General features: G+C 41.8%; 1 long non-coding RNA gene across 5 annotated transcripts in view; it reads right to left on the bottom strand.

Annotated features, from left to right (window-relative positions):
- LOC126512680 (uncharacterized) overlaps positions 1–15,788 on the bottom strand; it is a 531,499-nt gene that overhangs the window by 146,838 nt on the left and 368,873 nt on the right. For 4 of the 5 annotated variants that reach the window (XR_007595127.1, XR_007595124.1, XR_007595125.1 and 1 more), the window contains exon 5: positions 13,835–13,944. This is a non-coding gene — a long non-coding RNA (uncharacterized lncRNA). Of the gene's footprint in view, positions 1–12,442; positions 12,969–13,834; positions 13,945–15,788 lie in introns of those variants that run through there. The other variant, XR_007595129.1, reaches the window with a different exon arrangement.

Genomic DNA, 15,788 nt, shown 5'->3' with positions numbered 1-15,788 from the left:
AGTGGGGAGAAGATCTTAACCTTCTGGGGTCATCTTTTCAAAGAGTACATTCAACCCTTAACAAGGTCGAGTGAAGAACTTTCTATCCCAAACTATTGGGAAGGGTGGAAGGAGATAACTTTGAGGGGGCTGCTGAGCTGCAGAGAGCACTGTCATTCAAAGTCAAATGCCTGCTTGGGGTGCTGTGCATTCAATTACTGATTAATGTAGGGACAAAAGGCTAGGCTGCCTAACCATTCTAGATGCCTCCACAGGGCATTTCCAACTGCAAAACCCCCAGTGGAGTCCATTCTGCACTTGTACTGCAACTAGACTTTCATCGCCTAGTCCTTTCTTCATGCTTCCAACATTGACACTTGCTGTTTTCCATGAATGGCCTTGTAGTAATCCATCTTAGAGCGTGATTCTTGGAGGACATCCTATAGCAGGGTTCTTACAAGGATCGAGAGTCTTGCTGCAATGTTTTATTCAACACAGCTGCCGCTTCCTCGCCATGCAATACTAAGGAAGGACTAACAGGCTGACTGTTTGGGTGACATTTCTCTGAGGATAATTGGACAGAATTAAGTGTGCAGGTCATTTCCATAGTTGCCTGGAAATGAACCTCTGTGTGTGTGTGGGGGGGTACTCATATCAACCTCATACCCCAAATAAACTTTCCGCTATTTAACACAAGCTCCTTGTCAGCAAAACCACCCAAAACAACCCCTGTAGAGTTATATGGCATGGAAGTCAGGGTCTCTTAATGGTGATAATAAGAGTAATCTCTTAGCAGGAATTCGAAATAAATAGCCCACATCAATAGTCTGGATGTCTATGATTAACGAGTTGAAAACATAACATGTTTCAACTCAGGAGACCAACGGCTTTGAAAACACATTGCAAGTTATATGCTCTGCTTGGCTGAGGACTGAGCTTACCAAAAGGGCGGTAGAAGGGAGAGGGGTTCCTTGGGTCTGTAGCACTGAAAATTCGGGCCAGGTATCTTTGAATATGTGACACATACGTGTTCATGGAGGCCATGAACATATTGGTGATACTAGTTATTAATGCGAGAAAACTTTGTTTTTGTTCCTTGCTCCCTCAGCGAACCCATTAAGGACTGACATGAAAATTCTGATCTACTCCTCAGGAGTGGCGATGACTGGTAACTGGCAGAAATGTGCTCCCGTCTATGTGGGTTTGGTCAACATGGGCTGTCTGCACGTTAAGCACTGCATATGATCGTCATGCTAACTACTAAAGTGGAGGGAAAGAAACATGATTTTGCTAAGAATCTAAAAAGCCTTCCCGCACAGGTGAAATTTTCTTAAGGGAATGGTCTCACAAGACCTGCATGGCTATCTTTTTGTTTCATTTTGGATATTTTTTTTTTGAGACATGGTCTCACTATGTAGCCCAGGAGTGGCCTTGAGCTTGTTTAAACTCGAAACTCTTTATATAAAGATGAAATAATAGAAGTTACAAACAAACAAAACAACTTCCAAAGGGGGTAGGAGCAAATGAAGTCATTTTCATCCTGATGCAATAGGTGTAGATGCCATTTGTGGGAGTTTGGCCTTCATAAACTCAGAGAGTAGCACTATTGGGAGGTGTGGCCTTGTTGAAGGAAGTGTGTCACTGTCAAGGCAGGATCTAAGGTCTCTTTTGCTCAAGCTTCACTCGGTGTCACAGTTCATTTTCTGTCGCCTGCTGATCAAGCCGGAGCCAAGACCATGTCTGCCTGCCCGCTGCCACGCCCCATCTGATGATAATGGGCTAAACCTCTGAAACTGTGAACCACAAGCTCAATTAAATGTTTTCCTTTATAAGAGTTATCGTGGTTGGGGTTGGAGAGATGGCTCCAAGGTTAAGAGCACTGGCTGCTCTTCCAAAGGTCCTGAGTTCAATTCCCAGCATCCACATGGTGCCTCACAACCATCTGGAATGAGATCTGGTGACTTGCTCTGGCCTGCAGGCATATACGCGGGCAAGACACTGTATACAAAATAAATGAATAAATATTTTAAAAAAATAGTTACCATGGTCATAGGGTCTCTTCACAGCAACAGAAAACCTAACTAAGACGCCATTCAAAGATTTGTTTTTAGTTTGGGGTGAAAAAAAAAGGAGAAAGAAGATCAAATTATTAAAGATAATATAACATGTCTTTGTTCAAGACATGGGTTGTTTGTGGATATACGTAAGAATAATAAAAAGTTCCATAACTTTTTCCAAATGAATAATGCACAGAATCCGGCATAGGAAGATAAATAAAAGCTCCTTGCAGGACTTCTCACTAATGCTGCCCTATGGAGAATGACTGGTGATAGCCTTACTTTTAGTTTCAAACGAGTTTATTAAGCATGTGGCAAGCAAAAGTGAGGAACAAATAGCAAGTAAAAGATAAGTAGATGCACGACTATCATCAAATCAAGCACTTGAGCAACAGCCCTCAGCAACCATTGGAGTAGCTGAACTGGGAGAGCCAGGAAAACAGTATCATCAAATGAGGTGATCATGGCATCTCGCAGACGCAATAATATGGAGACATTCAGTACTGTGAAAGGCAACTCACTGGACTATTAATTACATTACCATCACAAGCATCAGGAAAGAGCTGCAAAATAATTTGGAGAAATGTTTTTTCTTGATATTATGTGAGGAAAGAAGGCTATTCAAATGTCTGTGGACCATGTAATTCTCAACAATGCAAAATATTTATGAATTAATTAAGGCAAAAAATATACATCTCATTAAGATGGATGAAGACATGGGGTGGTGATTCAAGTCTTTCTTTTGCATTTCCAATTTCTCTATGATGGGCACATAGTTCCTTAATAACAGTTTCAAAGACCTTGCTGATAATAATAAAAAAAAAAAATATGGGACTTGGTCCCAGAATAAGCTCAATGAATTTCAGCCATCAATACTTGGTTTTATGTTTTAAGATACTTTATAACATTTGTATTTGTTCTTTGAAAATTGCGTGCAAGCGTACAGTGTATTTCGGTTTTGTCTATCCCTCCTCCACTCATCCTGAGAACCACCGACTGGTCTCTCTCCCACCCACTTTGGTGATAGGAGTCAAACTCTAACTCACCAGGGAACGCTCTCCCTGCTAGCTCTATTTCATAGTGCTAGAAGCTGCTGTGCAGCTTGCTGGGAAAGAAAAGACACAAGTGCTCAGAGGCTTTATTTAGATCTCTCTGCTTGTTTTCTCATCTTGTTGAGAAATAAGAGAATTAGCTTGCTTATGCAGTTTTCAATGGATGCGAGGGGTATGCTCCTTAGTGCACTAAGGAGGTGCTTTTGATTGCTCAGTTTTTAAAATCCCTTCCCTCTTCTCTCTGGCTTTAAATTATTACAAAAGCTGAAGGAGGTACTTTGCATGATCGAGAAAAAGATGCTGTAAGTTTCCGAGTACCGAAAGATTGTAATCCGAGCATCCAGGGGGCGGAAGCAGCCAATTTAGACTACAAAGAGAATTTAGGCCACTCAGGGCTATACAGCAAATACAAAGCCAAACCAAACAATTATTAATCAACAGATTCACTAAGAGCAAGAAAGACATCAGCAGCTATTCATAGATTTTCTTAAAATGATATTTCTCTTTTCTAATATGTCTTGTCCTTGAATCTTTATAAATAATGGTGCCAACTGTGAGCCTGACATTTTACAAAAAAAAGTTGCATACTATAATTGTATTTCAGTGGCATGATATCACTTAAATTGCCCCCTCTATATTATTCAGACGTATTCGAGTATTACCAGGACTGAGTCTTTGAATAATAAAAAATTTCCTAGCATTACTCATCATATTTAGTGTAGGCAGCTTCGCTGTGGCCATATTGCTAGTTCCTTTAAGTACATGAAATTGGGTTGTTTTTCTATGCTCTAGGTTTCCATGGCTACAGTGGTTGCTAAACTCCAAAGTGAGCTTTGTGGTAGCATCAAATTGTGTTCATAATTTTCTTGATACTGTTTTCCTTTAAAAGTGAAATCTTTTCAATCTTTTGCGTGTGGGCTAAAGTCAGTGGCTTGCGTTTAACAAATATGTAGAGGAAGTGACCAAAGGTGTGGGATCACCTAGACTGGATCAGAAGTATTGCCACCTGCCCTTGGTCTCTTAGATCGCTCACTGTCGGGGAAGCTGATGGGAAACTGAGAAGAACCAAGCAGGTCTATGGAGAGAAGCACATGGCAGGGACTAAGGCCTTTAGATGGGAGTGATGTATGGAACAAGCCACCTTAGAGGCTGGCCGTTGAGCCCCAGTCAACCTTCAAATATCTGCAGGCTGTTGATGTCCAAACTCTACCCCCAGAAGAGACCCTGAGGCACCATTACTAAAGCGTTCCAAAATTTCTAACCCTCTGAAACTGAATAATCATGCTGATGATTTTGAATCATCAAATGTTAATGTGTTACACCGAGAATGGTGAGAGTTTATCTTCATTGTCGACTTGACTGGACTTGGGAATCGACTAGCTCATACCTCGGGGCATGTCGGTGAGGCATTTGCTGAGAGGTTGAATGGAGGAGGAAGGACCAATTCTGCACGTGGGCTGCACCATCTCTGAGCGCTGGGGTCTCAGACTGAACAAAAAGGAGAAAGCCAGCTGAGCATCTTCATCCATCTCACTGCTTTCTCGTGGCAGACACAACATCACCAGCTACGGCGTGATCTTGTTGCTATGCCTTTCCTGCCAGGATGGACTAGACCTTCAAAGCATTAGCCCAAATAAACCCTTCCTCCTTTAAGTTGTTTCTTATCACTATTTGTCATAGCAAGCGGAAAGGTAACGGGTCTAATAACTAACCCAGCTTATCTCAAAATGTGATCGATGGACAACTGGAAAGATTTCATGTCCCGATTATGTTGTATTGACAATATGACAGAATCAAGATACATAATGGTAAGGAAAATAGACTTCAGATCAAATTCCACAAATATATTATAAGAGGAGACATTATCCAATGTATTTGACATTGCAGAATTTGCTTTACCTCACAGCTTTAATTTTTGAAATGAAGCCTACTCTAAGTATTAGGAAGATGAATTACGAGAGCTGAAGCAGCTCACTCATAAACAATTCCCACTATTTTCATACAAGTTTTGTCCTTGGGTATTGGTCAAAGCATTCTGAAGTGACAAACATTGCACAGCCACTGCACCTTCCCTAGAGGCAGCATTTTCACTGAGTCTGAAAAGTGAGAAATTAGACCAGAAGAAGCTCCCCATTTTATTTTTTCCCCTCAAAGCTATTTTTATGGAGACCTTTTAGAGAAATTATGGTGCCATAGCTTCATTTTGACTCAGTGCCTCTCGTCAGTTCATTTTGAATACACAGTTTCAATGCTAATAATTTAGAATAAGGAATCAGCTAAAGACTCACAGTTCTATGCCAGCATACTAAATGCTGTCAGCCATTTTGTCGAAAAGTCGAGCGATATCTCTTATGCTAAACCATGTGTGCACGAGTTTTACTCCAAAGCAACCTTGTATCATTTGGGTAAACAACTATCTCTTGCCACACTACTTAATCCAAATCTGTGTGGGTTCTCCTTTTCCTTCATTATAATGTCTGTTTCCACAGTCATCAATTTTGTTGATTTCTTAAGCAATTGAGACAAAGGGATGTAATTCATATGCAATTTATCTTGGTCTGTCCTCATGGTCTGATTGCTGTCAAGAAAATCAGCTCAGAGCCCACAATTTAGATAGTTGACTGGTAATTTACACAGCACCAATCTAGATAACCCATGTAAAAGTGAAACAAGTAGATGACTGGGAGCGAGGCAGTTATTTCTGGCCAGAGGCTGCTCCACCTTGCTGCCAGTTTTCTTATATGCATAATTAGGGTCCTGGATCCCTGTTGCTATGGCAACCATCACTATATATCACACTAAAATCTGGTATTGAAATGTACAAGAAGCACAAGGCATAGAATTTTTCATATCTTTTCCAAGTTCATTTTTTTTTCATGGTTTCATGTAGCAATCCAACATGAAACATTTGAGTTTGAAAAATCATGAATATATATTCTCTCCCTTTGAGATTTCGAACTGGCTTATGTGACTGAAATAGCAATTCGCCATCAAATGGGACTAATACGTTTCAGACAATTAAACCTTCTTTCAAAGCAAAGGGTGGCAATTGCATGTGGTCGTCTTCTCTGGAGCCCGTCTGTCTCTCCTGCTCCTTGATATCATGAGAATTAGCCTCCAGATTCCAAATTGCCGTGCGAACAATGTGTGGGGATTGCAAATGAGGCATGACATTTTCCCTTCCACTCAGTAAGGAGTAGATAAATGTTGAGGTTCATGTGCTCCTTTCTGTTTAATTCATATGACAAAGACAGGGCCTTCTCCATCGACGATTGATTGATTGCCCCTCCTCTGCCCTTTTTATAGCACTTACTACATGATGGGCTTGGCACTTGGATGAGACACACTGTTCTCATTATTGGAATCAGTGGCATTAAAATAACGGGGAAGAAGGATGTGGATTAGAATCACATACAGAGAATGAAAAGTGATTTTAAAAATTACTAGCTGAGCACAGCAGCTACCAAGGACACATCCTGAAAAGAATCGTGCATTAAATGCTAAGTGCTCTGATCGGGAGAGAGACCCACACCCATGGATCTGACACTTTTAATTCCCAGAAGTCCTCCTGTTTCTCTACAGAGAGATTATATAACTGGAAATGTCATAACAAATGGAAGTAGAACACAGAAAAACCCTATTGCTGGCCTGCTGTGTGATTTTTGCAAACATTTTCTAGATGCGAAGGGGACACTTGAACAAAAATTCATGTAACACCCATTGACAAGACCAGAAAATAATTTAAAAAATTTGTAAAGAACTCAAAGATTTGTACTTTGGGGATTTTTGTTGCTGTTGTTTTGCTCTTTGAAAGAGACTAATACCGTAGAGCTCTCTGGCTGGCCTTCCATTTATGGTATCAATCCTCCTTCCTCCCTTCCATCCCCAGAGTGCTGGGATTATGGACATGAACCCATCATAGCCTGCTAGTTTTGAATTGAAAACTTGGTTTTTTGATACTGAAGATAATTTTATTTGTAACATAATTTCTTCCTATGATTTCTTTTAATGGAAAGACCCTTCAGTTGACTAAATGATGTTGCAAGCATATGGCTTGGAAAGAAGGATTTTGTTTTGCCTTATTTTTCATTTTATTTTAATAACCAAAGAGTTCTAGGATTAAATTCATGGGCTTCAGAAATAGAAATGAAAGTAAATTAATTAAAATGCCCTTGAGCCAGAAAGATAAGATAGACAAGTCATTTAACTTGTTTTGCTTTAACTCAAATACTGAGAGCAAACTCCATCTAGCCAATGGTCTCATTGAGTAAACATCACAAATGAGAGGCCATACAGAACTTAACTCAGCCATAGCAATTCTCAAACAGTCCCTCCTGAGGAAACTGCTTACCTAGGGTGAATTTCTAGGGTGGATGTGCAGTGGAGTTGGGAAAAATATGCCTCCACCCCGAGGCCCAATATTTGACTTTCTCCATGAGGAGTCACATCTATCACGGCACCGGAATGAAGAGGAATGAAGAGCTCTTCCTTTCCTGCTTATTTTGTTAGCCCAGGGCCAATGTTCTTGGTACCAGGGCACCAAGCCACCAAAGCAAATCAGAACAGATCAAGGCCTAAGCTAGACAGTGTAGAATTTTTTTCATCGTAGCCAAGAGTTTTACTCGACAGCGCTGTAGATGGAAAACAAGGAATTAAAGTTACTCAACTTTAAATGCAAGATCTTAGAAATAGTTTATAGCTTAGAAATAAGCACATTTTGGTGGCTAAGAGAAAATGAAGAAGCTACATCTAATCATAATAAAATACTACTTAAAATTTGTAAATCTTTTGTTTCTTAAAATTTCAATTGTTATTTTTGTGTGTGATGTAGCAAGTACACATGTGCCACAGAACCTGTGTACAAGTCAGAGGTCATCAGGTTTGCAGGGCAAATTAATCCATGGAGCCATCTTCCTGGACCTATTTTATTTGGTTTTGAGGAAAGGCTTCATGTACTCAAACTTGCTATGCTGATGAGGATGACCATGAACTTCTGATCCTTCAGCTTCTACCTCCTTGGCCCTAGGATTACAGGTGTGTTCAATCATGCTTATCTTTCTGTGGTGCTGAGGATTGAAGTTAGGGCTTCTTCTTTCTCCATACCCAGATACTACGCTGGGTATGGATTAAAGAGTAAAGAGAGAAAGTCTGTGGTCAGATGGTGTATTCGTGCACGTTGTCTGCATGTGTGGAAATGCACAGTTAATACACGCTACAGAAGTTTGAAAGAAAATGGTCCCTAAAGGGAGTGGCAGTATTGGGAGGTATGGCTTTGTTGGAATCGATATGGCCAGAACCAGAACTGAGCGCTGTCAGCCAGACCACACCTCGGACAGGAATGCTTAATAAAACAAGCTTCTTGATTGTTGCCTCAATTCTTCCTCTGTTTAAACTGAAAACTCACATTAGTGCCCTCCAGACAGATGTGGAGTCACTGGATCCCTTCATTGGTTTGCCTTCCCAGTATGGCCACATAAGCTAAGTCCCCTTTCTCCGCTTTTCATAATACCCATCTCTTCAATGTGTATATAATGGGGACAGGAGCAAAGCTTAGTTTGTTGGGGCTACTGGGGCCTAGGCTTTACCCTAAAATCTCCACTTACATCTTGACTCTGTAATAGAGAAAGGCTTTTGTTGACAAAAACACCTCACAGATTCTGGCTCTATTGGGTACATATGGCATTGAGAAGAAAAAGTCAAATAGGGTCACATCAAACCAAGCACATCTGTCAGCAGGCCCAAGCTATCACTTTGATTCTTTTATTCCTCTGTATCAAAGTAAGTAATGAACTTGAATGATGTAGGTGGGTCTTCTTTCTATGTGTTGCTTTCATTGGTTAATTAATAAAGAAAACTGCTTGGCCTGATAGGTCAGAACATAGGTAGGCAGAGTAGACAGAACAGAATGCTGGGAAGAAGGGAAGTGAGGCAGACGCCATAGCTCTCCTCTCCGAGATGGACGCAGGTTAGAATCTTCCCAGTAAGCCACCACCTTGTGGTGGTACACAGATTATTAGAAATGGGTTAATCAAGATGTGAGAGTTAGCCAGTATGAGGCTAGAAGCAAATGGGCCAAGTAGTGTTTAAATGAAGTTTCCATGTAATTATTTTGGGGCATAAGCTAGCCAGGCAGTTGGGAGCCGGGTGGCAGGAACACAGTCTGCTGCTCTTTCTACACTTGAATTTGGAGCTGCACATTCTTTGGTCTCAAAGATTATTTCAATAGAGGAAATTATCTGGATAGATGTGCTATTTTCATAGAGAAGATGAACCAACAGAATCACCCCTAAAGAGAAGACACAGGAAGGCACTACATCTCAGGGAACAGGGTCTTTGTAGGAACAACATTGTTTTAAAGGTAGTGCTGAACTCAAACGAATTTTTGTTTGGAATAACTACACATCTTGTCTTTTGGCATTTCACTACATTTTTGTTTAATCCCAGAACTTTTTTGTTGAATTTGGAGCTTTCTGCTTTTAGCCAGTTGTATGGTTAAATGTAGGAATGTGTCCTTCTTTCTCATAATCCAGTCAGCACGTAAAGAATAAAACCCACAGACCACTTACTGGAGTCTTGCTACTGGGAGGGAAAGCTAACCCAATTCCTTGTACCCAAAGCATGGCCCAAGGACCAGCTATATCAGGATCATCTGGGAGCTTGTGAGAAAAGTACCATTTCAGCCTGTACTCTGGACCTGAGGGATCAGAATCTGCAGTTTAAGAAATTCTTTGGTGATTCATGTACACATTACGGGTTCATGTGCACTGTGTTGACTTAGTGGTCTTGAAGCTGAGTGTTCAGCAGAGTCACTTGAGGGCAGCTGACTAGAGCAGAGGTTGCAGAGGTGGCATCTTTAGTTGCTGATGGACTAGATCTGGAATGAGACCTGAAAATTTGTGTCTAACATGTTTCCAGGTGACGCTGATAGACTGGGACCCACACTCTGAGAAATATTTGTTTAAATTACTCCCCCTCATTTCTTGGTTAGTTTTTGTCAATTTGACACATTTGAGAAGAAGGACATTCAAAAGAAATAAAAAGGTCCCCACCAGATTGACCTGTGGGACATTTTCTTGATTCATGGTTAATATAGGAGGGCCCAGTACACTGTGAACAGTGCCACCCTTGGGCAGTAGTCCTGGGTTGTACTAGAAAGCAGGCTGAAGCATGCACAGGGCCTGCACAGGTCTACACCATGTCTCCAGCACATATATTATGGCTTCAAGCTTAGTTTCTCCATGTGTGTGAATGAATGGGTCTGTGTTTCTTGTGCCTCCTCCTGGGTTTGTCCCTTCCTTTGGTTGAGTTGTTGTCTCCAACTTCGATGTTTTTATCTTACTATGTTTTATTTTGTTAAAAAAGGAACGAATGAACGAACGAATGGATGGTTGAAAACCTAGCCTCTAGGGTAAAGGATAACAATTGAACTCTCACCCCTGCTGAAAAAGGGAAAATCAGTTTTCTCCAATGGAGTGACACATAGCATATCAAGCCCTCTAGGACAACAGTGGTCTGTGTGTGCTTTTGTTGGTTAGAGTTTTATGGGGTTTATTTATTTATTTATTTGATTGTTTTTACAGCCTGACCACAATTTCCCCTCCGTTCTCTCCTCCAAGCCCCCCCCCCCACCTCACCTCCATCCATTCCTCCTCCACTTCTCTTTAGAAAAGGACAGGCCTCCCATGTATATCACCTAGCTATGGCTATCAAGTTGCAGTGAGACTAGACACCTCCTTTTCTATTAAGGTTGGACAAGGCAACCCTGTAGGAAGAAAGGGTCCCTAAAACAGGCAACAGACTCAGATACAGTCCCCGCTCCTACTGCTAGAATTCTCACAAGGAGTTTGGCGGATTATTTTGTTTTGGTTTTGTTTCTTTCCTTTTGGGTATTGTTTTATTGCTTTGGGGGAGTTTTGTTGTATTGGAGTGTTGCTTATTTTTTGAGGCAGAACTTAAAGACTAGTGGATAAGGGAGGGGAGAGGATCTGCAAGGATTTGGAGATGGAGAAGAATATGATCAAAATAAATTTAAATTTAAAAAATATTTTAAATAATAAAAAGAAAAGAAGAAAAAGAAAGAAGGAAAAAAGGGAGGAAAGGAAAGGAAAAAAAAAGAAAAGAAAAAAAGCAAGCCGAGTAAGCCAGTGTTCCTCCACAGTCTCTGCCAGCTTCTGCATGGAGTTCCTGTCCTAACTTGTCTCAGTGACGGAGTATGAACTAAGAGTTGTAAGATGAAACAAATCCTTCCCTCCCCAGGTTGCTTTCGCCCAGGATATTTATCACAGCAACAGAAACACAGCTCCGATGGTCACTAGCTGAGGAACATCAGACGTTCTCCTGACAGCTCCAGGTTTCCTTCTTTACCACACTGAAACCATTGCAGCCCCCATCTGATTTTGTGAGAATTCCACGAGATTTTAGAAAAGCAAGCACTGCCCCCACACCTGGCCACAGATCGTGCTATTCCGGGCTGCACATCTCCTGGCACAGCAGCATGAGCCTGCAGCCTGTGAGAGATGCAGTCTCGGACCCCACCTCTGCCCTGCTGGGTGAGACCCTGCATCTTCACAAGACCTCCAGCCTGGAAGTGCATGTGTCACTGTACCAAGAGACACATTGTCAGCAGAGAACCTTCCTGAACACACAGGGCCTTACCGCTCAGTTCATCCCAGCTAAGGATAACCAGGTCTCGGAGCCGCACAACAGGCATTTCCAAGCTTGACTCCCTGGATCCTCTTGGGTGTCTCCACTATCTCAAATTCTAGCCACGTGTGGAGGATGTTATCGCCTATCTCAAGCTAGAATGAGCACGGTTTTGGAGAGGCCAGTGAGATGCCAATCACATAAACCTCACATCCAAAATGCACTTGCCTCCCAATTCAGCATGAGAGGAGAGAAAAAGCTTCTATAGTTGAGGGTACAGTTCAGTGAGAGCCACTTGCCTGGCATCGGTGAGATCCTGGGGTCAGTCCCCAGGGCTTGTGACCTCGTGATTTGCTGGCTCGCCTTGTTGGTTGCTTCTGTTTCCTACCCATGCTGAGGTTCTACTTGTACCTCTGTGGGCAGGACGGGGGTAGGAAAAAGAAAGCATGGGAACAAAGGCACACAGGGTACATAGACTTCAACAAGGGAAGAAAAGAGACTGCCAAGGAGAATGATTTGCTTCCAGAGAGGAGAGCTGCTGGTTCCTGTCGGAACAAATGGTGCAGCTGAGTTCCCAACGCAGAAGTCAGCCCCCTCAATGTTCTGGCATGTGAGCCTTTGGGAACAAACTACCATTTTGGAATCATTACCATTTGCAGCTATTTTATTGTATGAAGCAAATAAAACTGAAGCCTTCCTGAGCATTCTAATGAACAAAACAACACAGAAGCAGCTTCAGCGGACTTGGGGAGTAGTCACACTGGGGTGTTTTTTTGTGCATATTTCTGAACAGTGGAAGCTGAAAAATAATCGAGTGGGAAACCTAAATAACAAGATGCATGTGCTAATGAATACAAATTCTGGAACATTCTTGTGAGCCCATCATTCCCTGGTGAAAGCAGCACATAAGTTGAAGGCTAATTTTATCACTGAACTTAGTCTCTGCCAACTCTTCCATTGTGATATAAGGAGTTTGTTTTCATTTCATTAGACTTCCCAGACCAGGATCACTTTCTTGCCTTGAGCCTGAAGAAAGCGGAGAACCCATAAACAAGCCATCATCCCAAATACCAGCTGCCAGATTTACACCATCCGTTAGAGTGGAAATCAATCTAGTGGCATTCGTTTGACAGCTGAACACTCAGGGATGGTAAGTAATTCCTCCAAGGTCCTAGCCAGTCCAAGCTGGAGATTGGCTGGAAGGTCTGATCGCCGCTGTAGCCTTTTGATATAAAACCTGGGCATAAAAATTGAAAGTTCTTACTGGGTAGATTTGAAAATTTTCTGTCTTGGCTTTGCTACTAAAGTACCCTTCTCTTCCTGAATCTTAAGTAGTGTCAGCTTCTAAATATAACACCAAGGTTATTATGCCCCTGGATGCAGAACTAACTTTGGGGAAAATGGGTCTCAGTCAGACCTTTATCAAAAGCCTACTTGTGAGAACTGGCAAGTCGAAGACTGAGAAGAGAGCCCCCTTGGGTAATCCCACACTTCAATTCATTTAGAGAGTAAGAACCTTGAGAAATTTGCTTCCTCCCTCCCCCACTTCCAGATATGTCAAAATTCAACACAACAGGAAAAAAAGAATCAAACAGTAATTACCTCTAAAAGGAAAAGGAAGTTGGGAGCTGAGTCTGGGAAGAAAGGGGCAGGAGGAAACCTTCCAGAATAAATATAACAATTCATTTTCATAGGACTTGGGGTTAGGGTGTGATAGAAATGTATCAAAACTCATTGGATGATCATCTATATTTGTATGTTTCATTATATGTGCAGTTTAGCTAAAATACAATCCTATATAATAGAAAAATCCATCAAGAAAATATTCAGGACACAATAGCACTAATAGTTAAAAATAGTACTGTTGAATTCTACCATCAGTTCCTGCCATCAGCCTTACCAGCCATGGTATATAAACATCTTTGATCACTTCTGCAGAGGAGTGAAATTTCCAGAAGCCAAAATGTGTACAGAAAGAAGAGGACATATGTTCTTGGCGATTGCCTCTGTTAGCACTGCCAGAAAACCAGGTCTTTGTCCTTGAATGGAAGTCAAGTTTTATAGGTTGGCTGTGTGCAGCAAGTGGGGGGAATACCAACTTACAGAAACTCTGAAGTTCTTTCTATGAAGAATTCCCTGCAGAGCAGTAGGGACTTGGCATCTTGGGTTCTCTGATGTCTTCTTCCAAATAAATGTGGAATTGGGTCCAGACACTAGAAGAGAGGAAGAGAAGCCTACTTCAGTACGACATGAAGTGGGACATAATAGTTTGGGAGGAAATGATCAAAGCATGCAGACAAAAAGGAGTTTCCATTGCTTGTGGTGCCACATGCGCATAATCTCAGCTCTTGGGGCGGTAGGCAAGACGAGCAGGACGTAGAGGTCACTCTAGGCTACTTAGCTGGATTGAGGTTAGCTTAGGTGACATGCAAACCTGTCTCAAGAAAACAAAATAGAAGAAATTCCACCAGCATTGACTCATTTGGGGATTTTCTTTACTCCTCGGTTCCCGTTTTTAATATTAGCTGGCAGTAGTTTGAGCATATATCCCCTAAAAGTCCATGTGTTGGAATTTTAATTCCTCAGTATAGTAGCGTTAACAGGTGGGACCCCATGGACAGTGTTTAGTTCACAGGGACAGAGGTCTCATGAATAGATCAACGCCTTTCTTAAATGGATGGCTTAGTTATCACTAGTGTTCAATTCCCCTTTCTTTTTTCCTTACTTGCCCACTTAATCTTCCTCTTTCTGCCACGAGTTGAAGCGCTGCAAGGCCAGCAGCAGGCAAGAAACATGTTGGCACCATGTACTCGGATGTCCTTGTCTTCTAAACCATGAACCAAAATAAACCTACTTCCCTTACAAATTACTAACCCTCGGATATTCTGTTATAGCCATAGAAAATGAACTAAGACATGACCTGTTCTCCCAATTGACCATTTCAACACTGTGAAATTATTTCAAGCATAGAAAAGCGAGACTAACATCACAAAAGCACACTTGTGATCCAGTCTTCTTTTGCAACACAGAGAATTTTGCTTTACTTTGTGATTAGAAATATTCGTAATTAGCCAGGCTGTGGTGGCACACGCCTTTAATCCCAGCACCCTGGAGGCAGAGGCAGGCGATCTCTGTGAGTTCGAGGCCAGCCTGGTCTACAAGAGCTAGTTCCAGGACAGGAACCAAAAGCTACGGAGAAACCCTGTCTCGGAAAAAAAACACACACACACACACACAAAGAAATATTAGTAATTAAATAGTTCAACTGAATATCTGTTTGTTTTTTTTTTAAATAAAATTTATCCCCTTGAGAGTTTCCTTTGTCTTTATGTATTCTTGGATATGGATTTCTTTGGGGGTGATGAAAATGCCTGGGCATTAAAGAGTGTGATGGTTAATCTCAATCAACTTGATGCAATCCAGAGTCACGTGGGAGAGAGATGAACTTCTGGCATGCCTCTGGGAGAGTCTCTTGATTAGGTTAATTGAATTGGGAAGACCTGCCCACTAGAGTTGGAACAATTTCATGGACTGATACTCTGAACCGTCTTTTTTTTTTTTTTTTTTTTTTTTTTNTTTGGTTTTTCGAGACAGGGTTTCTCTGTAGCTTTGGAGCCTGTCCTGGAACTAGCTCTGTAGACCAGGCTGGTCTCCAACTCACAGAGATCCGCCTGCCTCTGCCTCCCGAGTGCTGGGATTAAAGGCGTGCGCCACCATCGCCCGGCTGAACCATCTTTTAAAAAGGAGAAAAAATGAGGCTGGAGAGACGGCTCAGTCATTAAGAGCACTTGCTATTCTTCTAGAGGACCCAGATTTGATTCCAGAACTCATGTGGAGCAGCCGACAACCACCCGTAACTCTATTTCCAGGGGATTGGAAACATTCTTCTGGCCTCTGCTGGTTCCTGAATATATGTAGCATACACTCACAAAGACACATACACATGCATGTACATAAAAACCAAATCCCAAAATAGAAAAAAGAAGAAAGTGAGCAGAGCATAAACATGCATTGCTCTCTGCCTCTCGAGGCCAGACACCATGAGACCAGGTTCCTC

Source organism: Alexandromys fortis, unplaced genomic scaffold (assembly GCF_014885135.2).
Source record: "Alexandromys fortis isolate MF-2015 unplaced genomic scaffold, M_Fortis_MF-2015_v1.1 scaffold_120, whole genome shotgun sequence".
NCBI classification, from domain to species: Eukaryota; Metazoa; Chordata; class Mammalia; order Rodentia; family Cricetidae; genus Alexandromys; species Alexandromys fortis.
This window is presented reverse-complemented; position numbering and strand designations above follow the sequence as displayed.